The sequence below is a fragment of the Lepidothrix coronata genome, unplaced genomic scaffold (assembly GCF_001604755.1).
Source record: "Lepidothrix coronata isolate B3197 unplaced genomic scaffold, Lepidothrix_coronata-1.0 Scaffold57, whole genome shotgun sequence".
NCBI lineage: Eukaryota > Metazoa > Chordata > Aves > Passeriformes > Pipridae > Lepidothrix > Lepidothrix coronata.
The window spans coordinates 1,226,006-1,253,199 of NW_016690237.1; the positions used below are offsets into that span (position 1 = coordinate 1,226,006).

Sequence of the window (27,194 nt, forward strand, 5' to 3'; positions counted from 1 at the left end):
TCAGGTATTTAACTAACAAAACCTGGGAAGATGTGCTGTTTTTATAAAAAGCAGCAAATAGTACAAGGCATCATCATATGATTGAGTAAATTCTGTGTTAAGATTGGTAGGTAGGGAGAGACAAAGGAGAAAGGGAAAATTACATACCACTATTTGTGTTTGTTGTAGTCCTCCCTCTTCTTCCACCCTACAAAACAAGATCCCATACAGCAAGCGTTATCTACCTACTAGGAAGCAGGAGGCAAAAAGACTGTCAATCACAGGGGTATTACATACAGTAAACTTTCACCCTTTCTCCCCCTTGCAGTCATTAAAAAAATATATATGAGAAACTTTGTAGAATTAGGAAATATACTACTATGGAGAAAGTCAGTATAATGTGAATAGGGGAAAGAGGGAGGAAGATAGGATGGCAGAAAACAAGACTATGACAAAGACAATCACTAGTAAGTAATTTAGAGCTTTGTAATTCCTGTCTCCTCCCATCCTACAAAACAAGATTCCATACAACAAGCAGAAGTGGTAAGAAATGAAATTTGGTCAAAGGATCCTCTTAATTGCCAGCCTGAAGAATTCTTCAATCAAATCATCCAGCTTAAGCAATAAGTCATGATAACAATAGTGGCAAGAACTGTATCAAGGATCAAATCTCAGCTTTGTATATAGCAGATATTGCTGCCTCAGTCCTTTGGTCTAGAAGATTAAAACACTTCCAATGGGCTGCTCATGAACAGGTATACAGCTAAGGTTTTTCTGTACCCCATGGAGTATCTCCATAGCACTACTTATTTGCAGTATTACTTTCTCGTAGAATAAAACAGATCTCTTCTTGATGCGAGCATGGTCTAGGTCAAGGAAGATGCAAGTTCATCTGATGGCTCTTAAGAAAGCCCAGAGGTATAGTAATTAATATTTAATGCTGAAAATTGAAAGAGACAAACACACACTGCACAAACAACTTTATCTGGAAGTAGTCAGTTCAGAAAAATAATGAATTCTGACTCCAGTGGCTGTTTGTATAGAAGTAAATTATAGTGCTTAAAGAAACTCACAATGAAAATTCTGGAATAACCAAGTTTTGAAATAAGACATATCCTTTCCTTACTGTCTGACAGATTGTATCTTGAATAAACCTGGTACAGAAACTTCTTGAGCACTAAGAAGTGTTTTTTGATGATCTTACTGGACAGGGGAATTAACACCCAATAACTTCAGAGATCACTTGATAACAAAACTATCCTAAAATAAGACAGCTCAACAAGTGTAAAACAGCTTCAATGCTTAAAAATATAAAGAGAAACTGATGTTGTAATTATAAGGCAAATATGATTCAATGACTATCAGAGTAAGGTAGATTGTAGGTAAATTCAAGAAGATTGAAAGAATAATTTTTGAAATACATACATTACTGCAGCAGGTTATTGTACTGCTTTTACAAACATTTAAGTAGGTAACTAATCCAAAGGGGAAATAGAGGGGGAGTTAGATACTCATGCAATAACTGATCAAATGTTACAACGGGACAAGCTTGAAAAACTAAGTTTCCTGACTCCTTAAACACATATGTCTTCTAACTGCTGTACATTTTAAAATAATTGTTACACTACTGGGAAGCCTGCATACTCTAGAGAGTGATTTTTTTTTATAATGAACTTTATAAAAAATTTACCTACCCAAGATGCAAAGTTCTGAAAATATAAAAGTTAAAATTCTTCAACTCCTTTTGAACTCTCCTTTAGAACAATATAATTAAGTCATGGGGAGAAGAGAGAGCAAGAGGGAACAGCAGTATGATAGAAGAAGCAAAATCCAAGAGAAGACAAATAAGTTTTTTCCAATAGTAAATTCAATAGAAGCAAACTTTGAAGGCAGGTTGAAGATTAAACAAGTCAATTTAAAAAAAAAACACAAACAACTCAGAATCAGAGAAACTGTGAGAAAACAGAAATGCACTGTCAGTCCTGGGGAACAGAACAATTAAAATAGATAGAAAGCAAAATAAATTAGCTATTTTCCCTGTTGTAGCTACAGCAGAATTTATAAACTTTAATTTTCAGGTAGAAAAGAGAAGATAATTGTCGATGACACTCAAGAAAACTGCAAAGCCACAGGTGAAAAGAAAACAAGAGAATGCAGCACCACCAGATGACCCACCAGGTTAGGGAAGGCAACACAAACTGGATCTCATAGCTAGTGCACACAGGCTAGTGATACAGCTATTCTAATACCCAGCAACTTCTGGTTTCCCAAATATTCTGTTCTTGTCTGCATTACCTGAACCAGAACCTTCAACCAGGCTCAAAGGATCTTTTTACAAGGGCATGCAGTGAAAGGCAAGGGAGAATGCATTAAACAGAAAGAGGGCAGGTTTAGATTGGATACAAGGAAGAAACTATTCACTGTGAGTGTGGTGAGGCACTGGAATGTTTTGCCCAAAGGAGTTGTGGATCCTTCATTCCTGGAAGTGTTCAAGGCCAGGTTGGATGATGCTTTCAGCAACCTGGTCTAGTGGAAGGTGTCCCTGCCTGTGGCAGGGGGGATTGGAACTAGAGAATCTTTAAGCTCCCTTCCAACCCAAACTGTTCTATATTCTGTGATTCTATTATGATCTTGCTATACAGATCCAGAGGACACAAAACCTCTGCTGTCATACCTACAGAAATATTTTCCACAGGAGAAAGGCAGAAATTCCAACAAGGAATTGGAAGGAACCCCAAGTATGAGGCTGCACTTCTGCCTTTTTGGCTGTGGAAGCTGTTTTGATGCTACAGTCTCCTTGAATTCCACTCAAGTCCTGCTTATACACATCAGCCACTGAAGACAGAGGATACAGAGGATAGCAGGCTTGGATTTCTCATATGAGTTCAAACTCTGCTTCTTTAACCACTTTTTATTCAGCAGCAATATCCTGATAGACCCAGCAGTCAGATTACATCATCGTTGAATGCAGTTTGCTGTCAGATACACACTGCTTGCCCAGATAAATTGGAGAAAAGCCTGCACAGAGTACGTAGTACAGAACACCCAAAGAGGCCCAAATCTCGTTGCACAGTTCTAGTAATGTGAGCATAATGCTCTTAGGCCTGCAAATTTAGTCATCTGCATTTCAAATAATATATTAGATTTTCTCACCAAAAACACCTTAATGATGCCATGAGAATCAGAAAGCACCGTAAGAGATGTCATTCACCTGTGGTGTCCGGAAGATCCTTTGGAATGAAAAGTTTTCCAAAAAAATATATAAGGAATTCCTATGGTGCAAAATTTGTTCTTTAGCAAAAATCATCAAAACATTGATTTGAATAAAGTATATTTTGACTGACATGAAATAAATAAATTTTTATCATTCTTCTCTTTCAGAAAAAAATGTTTGATCTTAACCAGCTTTACTGAAGTTGCAGAACTTTCATGGTTTGCAGTGGTTTCCTTATACAAAAGATATAACATGTTGCAAATAGCTGTTGAAATACTGTACTCAGTCAAAATCTGAAATGGCCATTTCTTTTGTGGTAAATATCATATCCTAGAGGTTTTTGAAAATTCATCTAAAATTCTCTAGACAGATTTCTTTTTCCTCAGAAGAAAACTCTCCCATTTGGAAGTTCTCCTACCAGCCTGCAAAGCAATTGTGTTTTTTTGGTAAAGTTTTGTATCCATATAAATGTCACCATGTGAACAACAGGTCCCACTGGTCCAAGCAGCAACCAGCCATAATGCTGGATCAAAAGCAGGCAGTACAGGAAAAAAAAGAGCAAAGAAGTTATTTCTGCAGAAAGGGACAGCATTTTCTACCTGGGACATGCTCTGTTTAGCAAGTGGTGAATGGGCAAAGAATAAAGAGTATGAACTGAATGTCTATTAAAAAAAAGAGAATGACTAAATGATAAGAATAGTTACAAAAAGACCACCTTTGGGTCAGTGGAGATAAAGGACAGTTTTAAAGATCGTAAAGAATGCATCAGCTGTCCTAATACTTGGGGGGAAAATACAAAGGAAAAAAGTCAAGGATTATACAAGAGCAAAATAAGGCTGTTGAGGGATCATTTAATGATTTCACACACACAAAAAAAGGTAGAAATGGAAATGTCCCCCAAAATCTGAAAAGACACTACATCCAGCTATATCTGCAGCCTGAATTTTAGCATAAACTCAAGCAGAAGACATACACCTGCAAATACTATTCAAATACTGGAAGTTCCGGTTTTCTTGAAAGTCTGTTTGGCAAAGAAGGGGAAAAGATTTTTAAAAATAGAAAATAAAAAGGAAAAAACTACCAAAAAACAACCAGTGATTCCTAGAACATTGAGAAGTAGAATGAGGAAATGAGGAAGTTGCAACTAAACCAACTCTGCTCTTCCAGGAAGTCAGTGATATTAGATATTTCTGTGACAACATGCAGTGCTAAGAACTAGTACAATATAATTTTCACATTTCTGCAAGAGACAGGCAACCTGTCTCTTTATTGGCAACATGTGGGCCAATAAAGCTGACAAAAGTTTGAATATGATTTTTTCCCTTAGATATCTTTAGGGCATGTACAAAAAGAGATATATCTCGTGCCTGAGCACCCAGTTGTCCTTTGGAAGCCAAAGCCTTGGACTCAAAGCACAAGTATTAAGAGAGTCAGTGAGCTAAGGTACCATGCAGCTGAATTTTTTATACCTCCACTATTACATTTTCTTTCTGTTTCCTCATTTCAAATTGATGGAGTCATATTGCTTGTTGTATGGAAAGTTCTTTTGTGGGCAACGATAAGAAGCAACATATGAAAAAAAATTAAGATGAAGGCTGAAAAATAGGACAAAAATTTCTTTGGATGAGGTTCATCTATCTCTGAAAGATGAGCATAGATAGCAATATTGTAATCACCACACAACAGCAGCATCTTAGATGGTGGAGGTGTAAGAAAGGGAGGAAAAAAGGAAGAAACTATCCACTAGATGAGAGTGCAGAGTTCAATTTTTAGGCCTTTGCTCCTATAAAAATACTGGTCAAAAAAAGTGGAAAAAAAAATCTATAATAATGGCATTTATTAAATGAAGAAGACCAGACATTTTCCACACATTTCAGATGGGCATGTAAACAACCTTCACAAGACAACACAATTTTGTTTCTCTAGAGTCTTTTAATTTTTTAATTGTTATCCTTAAGGTGAAAATAATGGTGAATAGATTCTAGGCTGGGGGTTTATTGTTTGTGTCAGTTATATTTATGTACTAGATAGCTCCTATAAATGCACACATTGGAGCATTCAGTGCACCATAGGCATTTCATCATTGTTTTGAAAAGTAACTAACCTCTTCTGGCCCAACAGCCTTCACAGCACAACCAAAGTTATTATACATACACATAACAGCTCAAAAATTACAATATAATTAATAATAATTCTCTAGTCACAACAGTTGATCACTCACTGTGCTGTAGACAGACAATGAGTCAACAAAATACCAGCTGTAAAAATGCAGCCATATAATTGACTTTATTTTATTTATAAATGAGCACCTTTTGCTGTCTTAAATTTGCTTCATAAACAATCACAGTTTGATAATACCATGCTAATTGTTTTAAGCCATTTTTACAGTAAGACAATTACATACAAGGTGTTTTGGGGGAAAAAAAGAAGGTAGCATGAATTTCATAGGATATAAGCATTGAAGTTAAGTGCAGGTCTTGTGGGATATGATTATGGGGACTGAAGGAAAACCAGAAACTCAGAAAAGAAAACAAAATTACTCTACCAGGCTCATCCAAGAAATATTAGAATAACACCATATGACAACTAACTTCCTTTATAGTTCCTGCACTGACACAATTAAGAGAGATGTTACTCCTCAGTTGCATGAAAGCAAGAGCGTGAGAATCCACTTTGCTTGCTCTCAGTTTTTACAGCACGCAGTGGATTTCTGCTATAACTGAACCTCTGTAATACTACTGCGGTACAAGTAACAGGTCTAACTATCCAATCTTTGTGCAAAGCTATTCAGTAGTGCCTGTTGTCCATCACTTATTTGAAAGGACTACTTGATTCTTTAATTCCACTCCAAGATAAAGACACTTATTTGTAATATTTTGATTTTCCAGCCATATAAACATACTTTTTTTGTGTGCTTGAAAATACACAATGAATGACACCATTTCTGATGTAAAGCAGTAATCTAAGTGTGAATCTGATAAAATAATTACAATAATACCCTCAAATTTCAGTGAATAGCGTACAATGGGCATCACAAAAGACAAGCTAAAATCCTCTAGAAAACAGATGAAAAAAACTTTTATAAAAGAGAAAGGCAGGAACATGTGATGAAAAGATAGAGCTCATGTAAGTTTTACATCAAAGTCAAGAGGACTGATGAGAAGATACCCAACCTGGAGGAGAAAGTGTTATTCCCTTGCTATCCTTGTATAATTATACAAGCTGAACCCTGTATGAACAGGGTGAGGAAGCACACTTGGAGAAAGGATTGGAGACAACAGAATAAGAAAAAGCGCGTGCTTATGTGTGTGTGTCTGTGTGTGTGTGTGTGTGAGGAGGAGACTAACATCAGAAAAAAGTAAATTAGAAGACAATTAATACATGAAGGAAGCAGGCATTTAAAAGAGATTATAATTAGTCTTTAAAAGAAAAAATATGTGGAAGAAACACCCACACAGTAAGTAGACTACAGATAAATAAATGATACTTCAACATCTTTCTAGAAATCTCAGTTTTCTGTAAATCTCAACAGCACACTATCCTGACTGCCTAAAACAGTTTTAGAACCTATAAAAATTATACAATACATGTATGTGTTTAGATACAGCAATTAAACGGCTAATGTTGCAGAACTGTGTTTGAATCCTGAGGTCTTTCTGTATGCTATGATAATTCTCTCAAACATACAAGAAATGGGCTGTTTTCAAACTAGCTACCCTTCCCAATTACTAGAATAGGAGCTGAGTTGACTTACATCAGTTTTAGAAGTGTTGATTATAATCCCTCAGTGCATTGCTTGCTATACTTTTTCTTTAAAGTATATTAAATGCTGAAGTAATAAGAAAACATTACGTTCGGTTATAACAGCTTGAATCCAGAGCTGACATTTTTTCCAGTCTGCATATCAGATGGCTCTTGAGTGTGGTACCCAACCTGCATCAGCAACTATTATCGGTCCAGCATGTTGTGCAGAATGACAAATACCTTGTTTATTTAATAATCTATTTTATTTTAAAAGTCTTGGTTCAACCTTCTACTAAAAAAAAATCTCAAGAATGGGTTCAAAAGGAAAGAAAAATAAATTATACACTCCATGGAAAATGAAATATTTACCTGCCTTTTGTACCTTTTAAAGCCTCTTCTTTTTATGGTAAATATGATTCACCCTTTGTAAGTTGTCATAACTTGCCACATAATTTTATGATTACAGACTAGATTTGTGCACATTCATTTAGTCCTGCTATAGTTTTCCAATGAGAATAAATGAACACTGACCTATCTTCTCTACATGTTAATCTGAAGAAAAAAAGCCATTAGGAAACGCTTCATGGATGATTTTTCTAATTGCTCAGCTTCCACTCAGGTACCTAAAAAAGATTTTCCAAAATGCTTAGCATCAGACATATTTAGCATCTTCAAAAAAAGCTGATGTCTTATTTTGATAGTTAGATAAGATTGGAGTACTTTGCCAGTGTTTTAGAAAAAGGAAAATCTAGTTTAGGATACTTAATCTTCTTACACTGACACCAAGTGAAAATTTCCTTAACAGTACTGGAGTTAATTTGGACCCAAAATATATTTCCAGCATTATGACCTCTGCAAACATTGTAAGGGGAAAAAAGATATAGACAGAAGGACAGTATAAGACATAATCAAATTAAGATGATTATGCTAGAGTCTGATAGCTTAAATGTACTCAGAGCTTCTGAAATAAAAAGTATGTTTACCAAGTGAATAAAGCAGGATGGTTTCTAATATGTACAACAAAAGACTCATCTGGGTTAAATACTTTATTACCCTAGTCTGATTGAAGATTTCAATTTCACAACCAGCTCCCCTTCAAAAAAGTATAATTTAATCTGGTTTCACATCTCACTATTGAATATTTCACAGAAAAAATTTTGAATGGATTTCCACCTCAAGGAGTCAAAATTTCTTAACGAATAATGCAAACACAACAGAATTGGGTTTCACATCGCTCAACATAGTAATTGTAAATGTGATAAACTTGCTGCAGCAAAGCTGCCCAAAGGCAGGCTATCCATATTCCCACAAATGAGCCCCAAGATGTATGTGATCCTCCCTGGCCTTTAACACTGCTCCTGCAAACCTGCCTATCATTAGGTAATGGATGACATCTGTAAACATCTGGGAATGGCACAGTTCAGCATCCCTATGTGCTGAATTGTGTATGCAGTGTGTGCTTTCCCTCCTACTTCTCACACTGTTTATATACCGGGTAACATGAACACTGTTCATGACTTGTCACTGTGCATCATGAGTTTCTGAAACCAACAGTGCCTCCTCACAGTCCATTTGTGGAGGTTTCTCAGAGGAGCAGAAGACAAATGTTTTTAAGGATGACAGTCATCTCCATTCTTGACCTAATGGCTGACAGCCAGAGAAATCCTAGGTTACACTGCTCACAGCCTCCTTCAAATTTCTGCAGGTGACCAATATTCAATTGGCATGGGAAAAAAATCCATTATTCTGCTCAAATGTGCAAATTTATGGAGAATGATATGGAATATTCTGACCCTGGCAAGGATTCAAGGTTGGATTTAGTCCAGCATTATGTGATCTCCAGAGAGGAAAATTAATCTCTGAACAAAGCAGTTCAAGGGAAGCAGCACTGGGTACTGCCTGGAAGAGGATATGCACTTTGTAGCTCAAGGAGTCAGGTCCTGCAAATTGCAGAGTTTCCTGCAATATCTGTAGGGCTCTAAACACATCTCAAGATAGTGAGTTGTTGTAGTTCAATTAAAAGAAATATCTGAAAGTCTTAGCTGGTTTAGAAAACAACATCACTTTTTCTGTTTTTCCATTTGCATCTCAAAAGATATAAAGTAACCTGAAAAAAAAATTATACAATTCAAAAAGGAAAATGCCTAATTTAATAACACCAACATCTCAGTCACATGAACAGGAATATAGTACCTGAAAAACCATAAGTCAGATGTCTTCCACTTTATAGGTGATTAATTCACAAAAAATAAATATTGTGCAAATAAATACAAATGAACCCTTGCTGCCTTTGAGTGATCTGATTGTACTCCATCAATTACATACACATTCATAAGACCTAGGAACTTATTTCTGTAACATGAAGTCACACTAAATCCAACACTGCAACTTAGGAGAAGAGTAATATCATCACTGAAGTACAGCTGAGAATTTTAGCTAATGTCTTAAATTCTAAATCTCACCGCCACCACCACCCCCTGCTGATTCAAAGGAACCTTTTCTGTACTTACACACATGCAAGGAGTTATAGGACGATACAGATTGATGAAGGTTCACATCACAAATCCTGGGTGGATATTCAGTGTCTATCATCACAGTTAAAATATAACTATTAAGAAAATCAAAAGGGAGCAGACCTGATAATTTTGAAAAAAATGCATCTAGATTTTAGAGAATTAATGATCATATTCAACGGCAAATTCAAGACAATAAATGAGCTAGGGCTTTTTTTCAACCAGTATTTCAACTTAATGAATAGCTTGCACAACAAGTCACGGCTACAGCACACTTTCTTCTTTAAGCACTTTTAATAATACAGTGTAAAATATAGTGAAATTATTCTCTTGTAAACTCTGGTTAACAGAAAGCTACCAAATTCTACACAGTTAATAATTTTTCACTAAGCCCTGTATGAAATTAAGGTTTCCAAATCTTACTGAAGTTTTCTCATACTGTTAGGAAATTCTTTGATAATATTAAAGAGGTTTACTAAAAAAATAATAGAATAAAATAGAAAAGTGATAAGATCTTCCTCTTCACAGAGAAAATGTCCCTCTGAGTTGGCATAGGAGGAGTGACAAATAAGCTGTTCCTGAATTGAGGCAAGAGGAAATCAGCTGTTGTTGACACAGGGGAATGATGCTGCCATACTTCAAGGAGACTGTATGTGCAAGAATGCTGAACCTTCTGCACATAGTGTTCTAACACGGGACAAATTCAGCCCACTGTGAAACCACATGTTAAGTCACTTGAAGCATGTGAATACAACTTCAACCTCATAAAAACTCTTCTATGGGATTTCTGAAGCCAGTAGGTCTTCAGCAGCTCGTAAAACAATTTTTTTTTTATTAATTTCAACCAGAAGAACTTGCTGTTTGTGTTTCTCACTATGCTAAGAATGGTTTACAGTTCAATGTCAAGGAGTATTCACAAAATATTCAGCTTTCATAACTGCTCTCTTCCTTACTTGGGCTTGAATTCATCCTAGCAAGACATTCTCTTTAACAAAATCTACCCAAATGAAGACTGGAAGTGATACCTGCTTATGTTTTCATGTAAAGCACTTCTCAATCCCACTTCCCGAAAAACTCAACTAGACTAAATCCAAGAGACTTTATTATCTGTAAAAATTCTTCCCATTGACTGAGGCTTAAAGAGTTCTTCTTTCCATGAAAAGCAAAAATACAAGGTATTAAATGAAAATATATAATTTTACTGTAGATGGAATCAAGAAAGAAATCCAGGTGATATAAATTTACTATTATGAGAAGAAAGGGAACACAAATATTAAGTCATTCATTTGGTCAAAACATACGATAAAAACAAGACATGTCTACAACTACGAAAATTAGCAACCACGAAAAAATAGAAGAAATTAAAAATGTTCTTCTCATAAGAACATTTATTTTATATGCTATAAAGACACACTACTGGTGCAATACATCAAGCGTCCACCATCCAAAGTCGTTTGGGGGAAAGATACCATTATCAAGTCTGAAATTTTGAGGAGGTAAAAATAAGAGTTCGAGGAGTCCAACAAGTCAGATACATTTCTGTGTAGCAGCAGCACAGAAGCAGCACTCCTGAATATCTTCCAGAATACAAAATCATTAATCACTAATAATAAGGGTAAATTTTGCATCCCTGTACATTCCTTTAAAACTTTGTCTCCAAAATCCAGTATGAGCTGCCTTGCAGCTGGGGGGACCACACTCTAAGAACAACCTTCACAGCAAAATGATCTGAGTTCTTCTTTGTCCTCCAGGGCTTTACCCATGTCTTCTTCATTGTCCTAATAGACCAGCAGTTATTAGATGGTTTTGCTCACCCAGCACTTCACCCCGATGCTACTTAGGGTCAAGTAAAGAACCAGCAAGAGGCGCTAGGACAACAGAAATCAGACCTATCAGTGTCAACCCAATCTGGGATCCTCGACACAGCTTTTATGCATATCACTATCAGGATTTTTCCCCTCTCCAGTGATGGACAGTTAACAGAGATGCAGGAATAGTACCTTTATTAACAGGTATTTGTTGATTGTTGACAAATGGTACAAGGTAAATGACGTATTAAAGCTCTTTACTCAGTTATCACTGGAATTTTTTTGTGATGGGGAGAGGATACAACTGTTGCCCCTTTTGCTTTCTTCATAAATCCCTTTCTTTTCATTCTTCCATCATTTTATAGCTTTTTCATCTTCTTGATTAAGTTTATCAACCTATTTCTTATTCCCCTTTCTCCCCTCCCACAGACGTGGGTTTTTCAGTCTTTAAATCTCTCCTAGAAATCAGAGCTGGAAAGGCAAATCTGAAGATGCCCAGCAAGCTGAGTCAAAATAGCAGCACTAACCTGACAACTTTGGCCCACCAAAAGATTTCACAGAGGACATTCATGTTTAAGTAAAATATTTAAGATATATATCATTGTGGAGACAGCAGATATGCTCCCTCTTTTTGGCAGTAACTCTGTGTTGTGCCATGAATTGGATCCTTCAGGTGGGAAGCCTGAACATTAAATAAATAAATAATTTGAGGTTTTATTTTTAAATTAAAATCAGTGAAGAATTTAGTACCCTTTCAGTAAACAGGGATTTGATTTTCTTAAAAATTTTACATTTTAAAACTATTTGATTTTTCTAACTTTCCTTCAGGATAAAATTACAACAGAATTGGTGAAGAATATGTGAATGCAAGTTATGGAGGAGAAAATGTTCCAACCTTTTAAATTTCAGACTAGTGATATTGTAGAGCATCTTACTCAGAAGAGTAGTGAAGAAGAAGAAAAAATATCAATTTCTGCCATGGAACCATTTGAAAATGGCTAGTTATGCTGCCTGCAATAATATGAGGGTAAAACTCTGCACAAGAATTTCAGTCATTGTATTCTCAAATTCCTGACAACTATGTCCAAGCAAAATGATTCTCAACAATTTGAGTAAAGTCAACATAAAATTAAAATTTTCCTAATAATATAGCAAACATAAAAAAAGAATGTTGCGATTAATTTTTTAAGACAAATGAGAGAGAAGAAAGCGCAGGAAGAGAATTATAACAGATCTATTTGTTCCAGTTACTCATATGCAACAGGAATCTGAAAAGACAAGAGGTTAATTATACTCTGTAAATAATGTTTTCACGAGAACACCTTTGGTAAGTATAACAGGTTCTTTGAAATTGCTACCATTATTTATTGCAACCATCTGTCCAGAACTACATATTAGCTGCAATGTCTATTGAGCAAGAGATACATACCACACTTTAAACACAACTCTTAATGCCAAGATAATATCAGCAATTCCCATGTAAAATTTTAGCTATATTTCTAAGTTTCCCCACCTTCAGTTTTGTGACTCAATATTATTATTCCTCTTAGCATTAAAGCCTGAAACATTCCAAATGCATTCCAGCATTTCAGAAAACCACAACAACACCCAGCTACTTCCCTCATTGAGTGAAAGCACCATCACACACAGCAGTAAATCACTGTTTGTCTTCCACAGTAACTGCATCATTTATATACCATTTATGTGGGGTTTTGTAATATCATTCAGGAGAGCACTGTAAGCAATATTATAAATTCAGCACTGCCAGCCTGATGCTTACATTTTCAGATCAACTGATGTTTTTTCCCTTGATAAGTAGAGATACAGTTACTGATATCAGATAAACTTGGAAACACTAAAATAAAAGCCCTGTTGATAACAGGCTTTGGAATAAATCACTCTTATCTGGACAGAGAAATACCAGTGATAAATTCAAGAGAATAGAAATGACGATGGGCTGCGCAAAATGTGGAGGTTGTTCTGCACTCTCTTCAGCTTCCTCTTTGACTGCATCTACCCAACTTTGTATGTCCCCTCACCTGATGTCTTTGCCCAGGAAAAAGGGAAAAGAAGACCACATGCAGTAACAGAAGACTTACACATTATGATGGTGAAAACTGACAAGCCATATCACAAGTCAAATTTAAATATGTAAACATGCAAACCTTTTTAATCACTAATCTAAGGAATTTACTGCCTCAAAATTTTGCCTTTCTGCATATATGGTACAAGATTACGAGGTGTAGGTTTGATATATCCACTTCAACATTGGAGAAAAAATTGAGAGATGATGCTTTACATATTTAAGAGAATTAATTTCAGTTAATAAAATTTTGGAACAATCCCAGAACAAGTTACTAAATAGAAATGATTGAACATTTTTAGAAAAACTATAAAAAGATTGTTAAAAAATGCGTGTGACCCTGTTTTCCTTCATGTAATTGAAATATTATGCAGTTAAACAGTTCATTTAAATGTATATAGTTCTGAATGAAGAAAAATTATGGTAATTCAAACTTGCAGCTACTCATCTATACACAGTAATACATGACATAAGCAGAAGGAAAAGAAAAATCAGAGAGGTCAATCTCCTACAGGTCATACAGTCATGCAGAGACTGTGAAAAGCCACAGAAAATACCTCATCTATTAATCTTTGGAATAAAGCCAGTCTACTTTCATGAAAGTACAGTGCTGAATATAAAACAGTCCTTCTCAGTTGCATGTGAAAAAAAATGTATTTTTAGCTATAAAGAAACAGAGAAAGGAAGGGATTAAATGCTAGAAAATAATGATAAAGGGCAAAAATACCAGAAAACACATAAATAGAAAGAAAAAAACCCCTAGATTTGTGTGTGGTTTTGTTTAACTTGACTTAATATAATATTATTTTTATATTTTCTATAAGTATATATAAATATTTTTATGTGTCCTAAAAATATAAATATCTATAAATATCATCATGGGAGCAGTCCTCAAAATCAGGTTGTTCCCATGTTTTCTAAAGTTTCATAGCTTTTGTCTCTTTAAAAACAACCTTGTAAGTGCTACTTACAAAGAGCATTTTGCAATTAAAAAACCAAATAAATATTTTTACTGGCTGGTCTGAGTGTGCATGTAAGGGAAAGCACATCATCCTTTATGCACTTAAGGCATTCAAAGTATAATGGCTTTTTCACTGCTGAAAACTTCATGCTGTTGTGGAACTCCATGCTCTTAACAATGTATATAGATGCTTGCACTAAAAATGCCTCTAATGTCTAACTTTTCTTATATTGTGCCCCAAATGGTTTTTGGCAAAGTGAGAGGAAAAAGCACAACACATAAATATTAATTTCATCCAAAATTTTTTCAGACCTGTAAAATCTTTTCACAAGTTTGGATGGATGCAGCACACAATTGGCACATAGGGGAAGGTACGACAAAGGAGAGACATCCTCATTAAATCCCTGGTCTTTTGACAAGTTCAACAGACAGAGGCTTGTTGAGGTTTAGCAGAATGTATCTATAACTTCCAGGTGGACTCTGAAAAAAAAGCCTAACCTTTGAGAAGGTTAGGCTCTAATGTTTTGGCCGTAGAGGGGTTTACTGATATAGGTTTGAGGAACCCGGTGTAGTGAAAAGTGTCCCTACCTGTGGCAGAGTGGTTGGAACCAGATGATCTTTAAGGTCCCTTCAAACCCAAACCATTCTATGATTCTATGAACTCACATGTTTATATCCATACAATAATTAGATTTCTATGAAAAAAAAAAGCAAACAACTTTAATATTAATTCTCTGAGATGTAATGGGCAAAGCAAAGAACACTATTGAAGACAAGCATTTGCACAAAAGAACAAATCAACCAATCAACTTTAGATGCTCTGTTAGAGCAAAAGCACTGTGAACTTGTAATCTTAACATATATCTATTTTCCACTTGTGAAATGGCATATACATAATATAGAGGCATTCAGAACTCAAAACAAAATCATTTTCTTCTAGTTTCTGGATGTGCCTTTGGAAATTGCAAACTTTTCTGTCATCTGCTGGCTTATAAGAACAATTATTTGCAATATCCAATGGTTTGGCATTTTTTCCCATAAAGAAGTCCTGAAATAATGTGAATGATAAAATTAGAATCATATTCCATGGAGCAAGATTACAGCTTTCTTCAATGCCTCATTCCTACTAAACCGCTATGATTCAGGTGAGGTGTGTGTTGGGGAAAGTCACACATCAAAACAATGAAACAAAGAACTCACACTCCGTCTCCTCTATGTTGCTACAGTATCTTTTTATTTTCCATATTTTGTCCCACTCATCTGAATTTGCTCCAACAGTGGTATATAGTTTTATTACTACAACCAAAGTTTTAAATTCTTCTAGATAATGTTGAATAAGAAGTATAAGTAAAACTAACAGAGTTGCCAAAGAAGCTATTCTGTTGTGATTTTTTTTATAAATGCAGTAGTAAAATAACAAACCCACAAAATACCCTCAGGTAGAGAATGGTTGCACCTTTTCAATTACTTTACAAAATGTTATGACACACAAGACAACTCAGAGAAAGATTCAATAACCTGGAACAAAAGACATATTATTGGTGCTACCATAATGTTGAGGCAATCCTGATGAATACATACCAGGGTTGTTAAAAAAAGAAATAAATCTCACCAGTACTCCTTTTTATTTATTTACAGTTGAAGAAATTTCAAGTGGAAATAAAACCAAGGACTCCACCATATGCTCATAAAATTCAGTAAATTGTAAGATCAGCTATTTTCAGGTTATTAGGTAATACATAATACTTACTGTTGAATCATCTAGAAATATAAAACAAAATTATTTGTTAGACAGTCCACATAAAGCAAAGGTCTTTAAAAATATAACCAAGAAAAGAAAAATCCAGAACATACAAAGTAAAAATGGAATTTACTTTGTATAATGTTTTGTGTTCTTCCTATACATAGATTAATTAACATAAATTCTGTTAATTTAGAAATTAATTCATACAAATTTGGTTAATCTAGCTCATGCATCATTGGATTAACTTGGATGCACCTAGTTGTATCTGCTTAATTTCACAAATTTTCAAGTTATATTAAGTGTATCACAGTTGATTATTTCCATAATGCTTCATTCTTTTAATTTAATTTTTTTTGCTTCAACTTGAGCTAAAAAAGTAATTATTATAGTAGTGCAATATGCTAAGACAAGAAATCCAATTGCTTTTAGACCACTGAGATATATCCTATTTGAAGACTTTAAGCAAATCATCACTTATTATTGCAAAAATTTTTCCTCCTGCTGACAAGGGAAAAATAAATCGCATAAGGGAGAACTATGAGAAACAAGAGAAACATGAATAATATCATGAAGGACATAAAATTAGAAGGCACAAGGCTCAGAGTTCCAGTCTCTGTTTGTTTGCCGTTCCTTATATATTTTGTGTCATTTTTAGGACTCATAAAGGAAAGGCTTGATAGGTTTGGGATGAGTGGGACAAGGAGCTTGCAGCTTTATAGAGGCAATCCAGGTGAAGACAAATATGTTCAGATCAGAGACAGGCAGTAAATAACAGAGGCAACATTTTTTTTGTTGTTATCTCTTTGTTTCATGTAATTAAAACTAGGAAAAGGACACTGAAGAAAACACAAAAAAAGGAATAAAATGTGAAGAGAAAACAAGCTTAAAATGAAAACTACATGTGATGGTCTCTTCTTTTGTTTTTCTAGTGATGAAGAACATTTACTGCTTAATGGGGGTAGGACAAAGACTAACATCTTTCAAGACTTGGATTTAGTTTATCCTTTAGATGAAACTAAGTCAAAGCCTTTCTGCAGTGCAGATGCTGAATCACATTTAATACTGCCAGGCATTTCTTGTTTTATTCACGTGCATGTTCATCTTTCTTTATCCTAGCTTCTCTGTTACAAGTGTTAGAACAACTTAAATTCCCTATTTGGATAATAACCAATTACTCACTGAATTTGTTATAACATACTTGAGTAAAAAAAGAATTAACAGAACAAAATGAATATGATCTTTTTTGAACAGTTCTTATATTTTATTCCAGCTACAACTGCAATAAAGAAAAAGTACATATAGCAGAAGGAATAGGTGTGAAGATGGTTATGTCAAATTCTGGCTTCATTTTGTCCTTTTTAAAAAGTTTACATATATCATATTTGATGTGAAAATCATTAAAGAGAGTTGATAGGGAATGAGAAAAATAACTGATGAAGACTTAAATGCTTAATTACCATAAGCTGGCTTGCAAAATACTACTCTGCTATGACAACTTTCCACTCTTTATTATTGTTTTTATTTAAACTATTTTAGCTCCTGCTTAGAAGTGTTAATCGAAATCAGGATCTTTCTTCCACTTTCTGCATATTTCACTTAATGGTCTGATTGCAGGTTATCAACAATTCCTTCATGCATTGCAGGGTGATAGTGTTTTCTTTAAAATAAATTAAGAAAAAAAAGAAGAAAGAAATATAGAGCAGATGTGAAAAGACATCAAAATAATTATTTGAGAGATCTAAACATTTGGCTGGAAGACATTTTTTACTTTTCACAATAATGGATTTTTTTCTTTTTTGACGTGGAAAGAGGAAAGAAAAAAAGGAGTAAAAAGGCAGCCTAGAGTAGTAATATTTAAAAAACATTCCCAGCAAGTGCAACACTTGATATATGGAGACCTCATTTAAGATCCACTTTCTGTAAAACTTAACAGGAGGTATATTTTAACCTTGGTCTCCATACCCCAGCGAATATTGATTATCAGTCTTTTTTGGTCCAATGACTAAATATAGTAAAATGGCAAACAAATTGCAGTTATGTCTCAACTGGATGACTAGCTATTCTGTGACACATGCACGTGCCCGTTAGCTCATCTCCAGTCACTCGGTCCTGCTGCAGAACAGAATCCCTTTAAATTCTGACGTGTCCTATCGACAGGGAAATCACCGCTCCCAATTCTTCCTACATACCATTTATGTTACAAAAGATTTTGTATCAAAGATGATCAGAGGACTGGGAAGCCTGCCATATGAGGAAATCTGAGAGAACTGGGTTTGTTCAGTCTTGAGAAAGGATCACTTATGGGAGACTTCATTACCATGTTCCAGTAAAAGGGTGACTAGAGGAAAGATGGAGACTCGCTTTTTACAAGGAGTCACATGGAAAAGACAAGGGGAAATGGGTAAAAGTTACCCCTGGGGAGAATCTAATTGGACACAAGAGGAAAATTTTTCACATTGAGAAAAATCAGTCATTGAAATAAACTCCCCATGGAAGTGGTGGCTTCCCCAGTGCTGAACACTTTTAAGATTTGCCTTTAAGATTTTGGAGAGGGTGCTGGGCCATCATGCCTAGACCATGCTTTCACCAATAAATTTGGACCAGATAATTGGTAAGTTCCCTTCCAACTTTCTATGATACTTTGATTGCTTTTATAGAGTGGCATTAAAAATGTCACACATCATCCAGTAAACTACAAAAGGGAAACATCTTTAAAGTATATTCTCTTAAACATACATCCCATTTCTTAAGATTTTAATTTTCACCAGATACTTGTAATTAAAATTACTATAAAATAAGTAGAATGACATTACTCAACAAAAGTCAGAGTATGATTCCTGACATAATACTGTTTTCCATAGCAACTCCTGAAAAAAAATTATTATACATGCACACTCATTCATATATGTACACTCATAAAAGTAAAGCTAATCTTCTAATTTTTCCTAATGATGAAGCCAAAAATCTAGGCTATATGCAGGGAAAATTAAATTTACGAAGATTTTCTTGGAATGGATAGCTAGTTTTCCTTTTTTTTTGAGGGGGGAGAGGGGAAGGATGGGGTTACCCCAAGCTCAGCCATGAGTTGATTCCATTCTCATGACACATTTTGGATTTTAAGTGAAAGTTCAAATTAGATTCTGTTGAAAAATATTGGAAAATACTAGAAAGAAATCAGCATTTTAATTAAGTTTTGCTTAGAAGTGTTACGTAAAGTAGGATCAGTGTTAGGATCAATACTGCTGTGGTTGGGGATCATAAGAGTTTTCTGTAAACTCAGAAGTGCCATAGAGAACATATAAAGAAAGCAAGTATGTGAGGACTATGACACCAAAGGAAGCTGAGAGACGGCAGATATGAAAGAAACAAAATTCAGTGGTCAAGCTCTTTGTCACTGAATACTGTAGATGAATCAAGGTGTAAACAGCCCTGAAAATTGATTTGACCAGTTCTCAGGAAAAATTTCTGAATCAAATCAGGTTATATAAAAATATACTGCCTCTGACTCAGGAAGCTATTTAACTACCTGTCACAATAACACTACTTTCTGGAAAACTTTCCCACCTGCACACCCTGTTCTTATTGTTCCCAAAACACCTATGATTGAGTGATGGCAAACAGAGCTAGATGGACTTTTGGTTTGAACAAGTAGATTTAACGTGATACATAGTACTGCCTACATGCCTTTAGATAACCATAATAAATCCCAAACAGCAAATGCCCAATATACCATCTAGAAAAAAAACTGAGCACAGCTCTGGTCTGGGAAGAACCCATCTCTGTACTACATGACATGAGATTGGGTGCCACATAAGGCAGGGGGGAAACAGAAAGGACCTGCCTCTCCCTCCTCTTCTCAGCACAGGTCTGGACCAGGAAACATGCAGAGCACACATGAAGGATGATCGTGTTCCCACAGTGTGCCAGCAATGAATGTCCTTCAGCTGATCATATGTCAGTATATTTTAAAGTTCATCAGGAACCTGTTCACAAGAGGTACTTGCCTTAGAACAGCAAAAATCAGTGTTGCTTTTAGCAATACAGACCAAGTCAGCTCAATAGAAATAATCAAATAGAAGAAAACTTGTGACAAAGAATACAAGTAATGCTACTAAAGCATGAGATGCATACTGCCATTTGCACATCCCACTGGCCAGCAGGTTGAACCAAAACTGGTCCTGGAAGGATCCAAACAGACTGAAATGGGCTTTAGCCGAAGGTCTACATACAGAGAGCTTTGCAGTTCTCCCTGTTTGGCTGGTCACAGATGTTTCCCTTCTCTCCCTTCTCTCAGAACACAAGACAACAAACCAAAAAAAACCCAATAAACCACACTAAGATGGCAAAACCTGATCAAAAAGCTACACAATGAGGTGCTTGAAATATGCTATTTTTAAATGAGCAGATTTTGAGTTAGTATTCCATTAAATCACTTGCTGCATGCTAGTAGAAATTTTATGATTAATGTAGCTTCATATTAATACTCAAAACACTAAATATGCTTTACAACAATTTGCTTTAAAGAAATGTACAAGTTCCGGAAGATGAGGGTGTAAACTGTGGAACACATCCTAAAATAAAATAAACAGAAGAGGAAGGAAGCAAATGCATTCTAACAAAATAAACCTATTTTAAACCAGTCCCATTTTTGTGTCTTCTACATACATATTTCATTTTTCTCCTTTTGTAGAGGAAATACAACAGTCTTTTATCAATTGTTCGCCTTTCTAGTCTCAATCTCTCAATGTATTAATATTAAATTATCTTTTTCTTCAAGTATATCCTTCCATTAAGTAGGGTGTTATCACATGCTGCTTTATCAAGAGAAAATCTAGAACTGGTGTAAAAAAGGCTTCACCATTAAAAAAAAAAATACAATTTCTCTTTTTTGTGATGGTCAGTTTTCACAGTGGAGGCCTTACTGTGACACGTTTATGCTCATTGCTTACACTTATGTGTTCTCAGTTTTTAAACAAAATGCATGACTGTTCTGTGTCACTGTGATGGAATTCTCCATGAGGAAAAGAGAGAAATACAATAAATTGGTAATATTGAAAGCTTGCAACATTTTTCATTGTCTTTAAAATTTAACATCAAGTGCTATTTGAATTTAAATATTACAGGCACTGTAAACTTGTAACAAGCTGGTATTAGTTATGTCTACAGGCTTCTGTAACACAATAAGGTTTCATAAGAAAACTCTGCTGCTTGCACAATTTATTCTATTGGGACAATGAAATACTTTGTCCTTTAGTAGAAGTTTCATGTGACACTTGGCAGTCAGGACAACAGAGCAAAAGGATATGTCACTGGAGACAGAGGGCCTTGGACATGGCAGGGAGCAGGTACTCACGCAGGTTTCTTACCAGTGCAAAGAAGTAATTGTAGCTTTCACACTGTGCTGGTTTTGCAATGTCGTTAGTAACTCTGGTTACTACTTCCGCTCCTCAATCTCTGTCTAGAAGCTGTGAGCATGCTCTAGTGCCTCATAATCTTGCAGTGAAACTCTGGAACTGGCTTTTGTGATACAGTGCCCCCCACGCTACTACTATCTAGGTAGTCCAGCAGGATTTGCTGTTGGTGTTTCTTTTTAGTAGGAGTAACCAGCGGTCACCCAAGACCACTTTCTTAAAGCAAGGCTGCTTGGGAATAAATCATGTCAATGAGACATACTAAAGCAGAAAGAGGTCTATGTGGATGTGTATTTGCAGTACGCAATTGGAGACATGACTGTAACAGACACAGATTTTTACAGGTCGATCCTGGGGTCATCCTGACACAGCAGTGGCAAAAATGGATTTCAGTGATGAGAAGATTCTATCGATACTAGTTAAAAACAAGCAAGAAGAAACAAGACAGCAAATAAACAAACAAACATGAAAATACCAGGCTCCGTGCCCTCTTACTGTCAATGACCCAAAGAAACCACTGCAAAACTATCAGTTTTTCCCTTACTCAATATAAACCCTAGCACTACCAGTACTGTAAAATTATTTGATTCCTAGTACTGATTTGGGGATTTGAAATGAGAAAACAAGCACAGTCTATTTCTAATTTATTGACAAGGAAACAAACTCTTCTCTCATTCTCCTCTCAAAGAAAAGAAGATGTGATACTTTGACTGTGCTTCAGCTTTGAACTTAAAATAGTTAACTTACACGGGTGTGGCAAAAATTAGTGAATTTATTGCAAAACAACACATGAAGGGAAGTCAAATGCTTTTAATTGTTCTCTGAACTACTTTCCCATGCATGGCAGGAGGGAAATAGAAATGGCAATAGCCTACTAATAAAAATAAATAAATATTCTAATAATGAACATAGGTAAGGAGAAGTGGCATCATTTTCTTTCTCTTATCCAATTTTACATCAAGATCACATTAATCACTCAGTAACCTCCCATAATTACGCACAAAACTGTACTCAAATTCATAATTTTCAAACATATTTACCATTTTTATTATCCCTTCCAGATATTTATACTCCCTAAAGCAGAACATATTAAAGATTGTTACAAATTTAAAATACTTCAGAATATTAAAACACTCCCTATTCCCTTCACATCCTGATTGAAATCTCTGTTTTGAATAGAAGAACAGCATAATTTACAACATGAAATTCACTATCTATTCAACTTTGATAGTAGCAACAGTGCACTTTCAGATAGCTTGTCTGGGGAATCGTGCATCAAATACAGGTTTTTAGATTTTTATATGAAATACAATGCAATCTGACAAGGTGATGGAAGCAACAGAACAAGATTAGACTGTGTTCTGTCTCCCAGTAAAATTTTGAATGTAAACCAAAACTAACCTCAATAATGAAGCAGTGATACAGCCCTGGAGGCTGCCCTGCTCCAGCCTCTCCAGTTCTGGGCATGGGGAACAACCTCCCATTACTCAATCACAGCTTTACAAAGTCTGTGTCATCAGTGTAGGACAACAGCATCATCAGCGAGATGAAGCAGAATAGTAGAAAGACAGACACTGTAGCTACTGGTCCCTCCTGTCAGACAGGACTTGGCCCCTCTTGGCCAGTGAAGAAGCACAAGCAGACTGAGCAAAGGCTTGCCCTGGTACAGGCTGCTTTGTGCCAAGGTCTATGAGCAGATTTGGTCCTGAACAGTCCGACTGGAGAACTTAGCAGAAGCCTACAGAAGCCAGAGACATCTGTTCACCCTGTCTTTTCACTGATCCCTCCAAGAGAAAATACTGCTGATGTGTTTTCTGCTACCATTTTCCATATGCACATGAAACACCTGTTAGCCCTCTCCTCTCAACAGCAATTTGTCACAGAGCTGTGCTGGTCCTCTGAGGCTGATATCCACTATTCCTCTGCTGTAAATAAAGAAACAGAACACCACACACTATCTTATGTATTTTAGAAGTTGCTTGAGCCAGTAGGCAATGGTATTTTGCAGAGCATGTGTACAAGCACTGCTGTAGGGACACAGGAGCTACCACAGATCATTGTCCCTTCCATGAACTCTGTGTGCTACAGTGCCAAATCACTGAACTTGTGTGCTTGTCCCCAGAAAGCATCACCTTCTGGAAAAAAGTTGAACATAACAGCAGTTAAGCATTCATAATCCACACATGCTGCAGCACAGCATAAAGTAGCTGAGGAATTTTTGACAATTTTTTTGCCCTAGGATTAGCTAAAAGTCCTCCCAGCTAAGTAAAAGACTATTTCGTAAGTATATTTACCTTTCAGATAGAAAATTTAAATTGTGAATTTCAGAGGACAGGTAGTGAGATGTTGTTAGAGAATAATATCTGACCCTTGGTTGTAACAAATATCTAGCAGCACTTTAAAATATTGGCAATGATTGCAGAATAAAAAACATGCACTCAATTTTGTTTAAATCACCTGCAAGTTTCTGGTAAAACTAATATCTTATTAAATCTTAGGTGAAGTAGAAAGGTTTCCAGGAAAGAAGCAAGAGAGTGAGACAAAAAAACATCCCTGTACTGACTAGAAAAGACTAATTTAGTTACTATCTGTGGTGATAAGAAATGCTAATGAATTTAGTTAGTATATGTTATTATACTGTGCTGATAAGAAATCCTTCCCATCTACTGTACTTACAAGGTCCAAGAGAAGTACTGCACTGTAAAAGAAAGAAGGCGAGCTGGGGATGATCTTGGAGACCACTGTGCTCAAATTCATATATATCTTTTTTATATACGTTCTCATAGCTTGTTTTCAGATTCAGTCAGAGGAGACAACATCATTATACTAGGGACAAATATTTCAATGATAGGGACATCATAGAAAGAACTTTTCACAGCAGGCAGGGCAAACATAGTAGTGTTACTAGCACTGCTGCTAGGTTTATTGTTTAAAGATTGAGCAATTGCAGAGAACTGTAATATTAGCCCCATCCTCCCTCCTTCCAGGGTGCATGCTTGTGTCATTCTGAGTTCATGGGGAAGCTACTGGGCACAGGTTAGGAAACATCCTCGGAAGTTCTTCTGAGCAATGAACTAACTTAATGCAGGCATCTGTATTTAATTCCTTCATCATACTCTCATCATTAACTTTCTGTAATGTTCCTATAAATCCCTTAAGGATTATTCTTATATTGGAAAGCAACTATGCCACCGACAATTATCTTGATTTTATATGCCTTATTCAGCTGTTCTGTAGTGAAAATAAGCTGGTCTCAGTAAGAAAGACTTAGCGGTCAGCAAATTTTTTTTTTTTTAAACAGTGTTTTAAACTGTGTACTAATTTTTTCTCTTGTTACTAACATATTTGGTTCTTGCTTCAAACTGATTGTGCTTAGAGAATTTTGTTTTGGCATAAAATAGACTTAAAAAAAAGTCCATGATCTCATACAGGGGAGAGAGGGAAATAGTAAGACCATTTCCCACTAATGGAACAGAAGCAGACAGGGTAATGGAACAAAGGCAGACAGGGACAGGGGCAGAACAAGGAATACCAGGCCAGCAAACCTTGGTATACTATATTTTCAAAACAAATAAATGTGCACAAATAATATATTTGTGAAAACTTAATTCCAAAGACAGCCGAGCTCTGAGAGTGAAAACAGAAGCATTCCATAAAGTTACTGGCAGCTTTATAAATAATGAGCAAAACTTTTAATGTTTTGCGGTTTTTTGTTTGTTTGCTTGTTGTTTATTTGCTTTTGGCGTTTTGGGAGGTTTTTTTGGGTGTGATTTTAAAGAGTTCTTAATACTTTACCAGAAATCCAGGCAACAATGTTTGCGTCTCCAACAACATAATTATTTAACTGAGATATATATTCAATTTCAAAGGCTTTAATGAGCAGGCTCCTTCTGTCTCTCAAAAAATGTGAGTAAAAAAGAAAGGCCCATAAGGTCTTTTAATCTACAAGTTATTGTAAAAGAGAGAAGTAGACTGGAGTTTCAGTAAAAGAGAGAAGTAGACTGGAGTTTCAGTAAGGCAGCCAGTTCTGAGGGTAGGCTTTTAGTACAGTATTAAATGAGGTGATAGGCCAGAGTTCTGCAAAAGCATCTGAGTTTAATTTTACCCAAATAGACCACCACGCTGAAATTTAAACATTATGAGGAAGCCTCAAATAGCAGTACCTTCATGCTTGGAGATTATTAGCAAGAAATATGATATGGGAGAAAGGTGTTTAAAACACATTTACATAAATAAAATTCAAGAATAGCAGCTCTACTTCTAGCAGCATTCATTAAAGGCTGCTGAAAATGAGTCTGTTACCACAGTAACCAAGCTAATATTGGCTTTCCAGCTTGCAGGCATTAAATCCCTTAAATACAGGTGCAAAGGATGAATTCCCAGTTTTGGAGTAGATGAATTTTCTCTGTCAAAAATGTCAGAAGTGGAAAAAAGATTCTGTAATTTTTTATTATAAAGACGTAAATCAATTACTCAAGAAAAGAGATGGAGAGCCTTGTGATAGTAACGAAATTTGGTCTAGATGGGGTGCAAACCCTAAGTACACAAACCTATTGTTTTTACTCGGAAATAATGGGCATTACTTGGAGAGTTATTCTTGTGATGTTTAAGGTGAACCAGAACTCACTTCACCCCTTTTTAAGTGTAGGAATCAGAGGCAAAATATAGACTAGCTTTTTGCTCAAGTGAGCAGGTGAGGTCCTGAGTACAAACAAGAAGTAAACCTATTGAAACAGAGCATCCTTCCCATATTTTTTCCCCAAAGTAAAAAACTCCTCAGGCTTTGAAATGCATAAAATTCTCTCTGAGGGAAGTGTATTGGGCTAACCTCTTCTGCCAAATAGGTGTTATAAATAGGCTATCTCTAGTTACAGGTCACAGGCATAATTTTTCCTAACTTAATGATTAGTACTGAAGTTCAGGAGTACATTCACTGCTAACTCTTCCCAGAAATATTTTGAAGACATAAATTTTAAGAGGATTGGGTTATTTTATTTATTCGTACTTTGCTCTTTTGCCTTCTATATTAATGGCATGTTAAAAAAAATCCTTATAAAATAGAAGTTTTACAAATCATACAAAGAATACACATATTCTAAAGAAATTTGGCATTTAACAGTAAGTATTTCAAAACAGAATTGCATTCTGGAATTAAATTGTTGTTACATCATGCATTTAAAATAGATAAATATATGCATGCTCATGCAGCATCTGACTCTACTAACTGTATAGCTCTGAGAAATCTTTGCAAGTCTAAGAACGTGAATGTTTGGGGAACAGAGACAAAAGATGCTTGTCTCATCCTCAGGGGCTGTGAATGACACCAGGATGCCCTAACCTCTCAAGGGGGCTGTGCTTGAAGTGAGGTTCATGAGTCATTTCTTTCTCTCACCCTGACTGACTCAAGCATTTTTATGAAAGCATAACAGAGGTAGGCAGGTAGCTGACAAAAGACACTCTGGCACTCTGGGAGCAGCTGGGACATTCTGGGCCTGCTTAGGAGAATTTCCTACCTCTTTTGGTGCACAAACTCACTCAAGGAGCTACAGGTTACAAGACCTGCATTTTAGAGTTGCCAAGATGACATTACCCAACTCATCTGTGATTTTATCAAAATTATTTCAGATATTCAGATTATTTTATCAAAAAATTTCAGAAATTAACAACAAAAGAATACAAGAAGAGGTAAATAACCGTGCTTACATTGCTGTGGGCATAATCAGAGATTTAACTTAAA

At 35.7% G+C, this 27,194-nt stretch overlaps 1 protein-coding gene across 4 annotated transcripts in view; it reads right to left on the reverse strand.

The window, feature by feature from the left end:
* The window catches only part of FGF14 (fibroblast growth factor 14), a 399,824-nt gene that overhangs the window by 163,684 nt on the left and 208,946 nt on the right, over positions 1-27,194 (reverse strand). The window contains exon 2 of one of the 4 annotated variants that reach the window (XM_017816680.1): positions 148-187. The exons of the other annotated variants lie outside the window; for them this stretch is intronic. The gene's annotated coding sequence lies outside the window, so the exon portion shown is untranslated. The remainder of the gene's footprint in view (positions 1-147; positions 188-27,194) is intronic. 4 annotated transcript variants of the gene reach the window in all.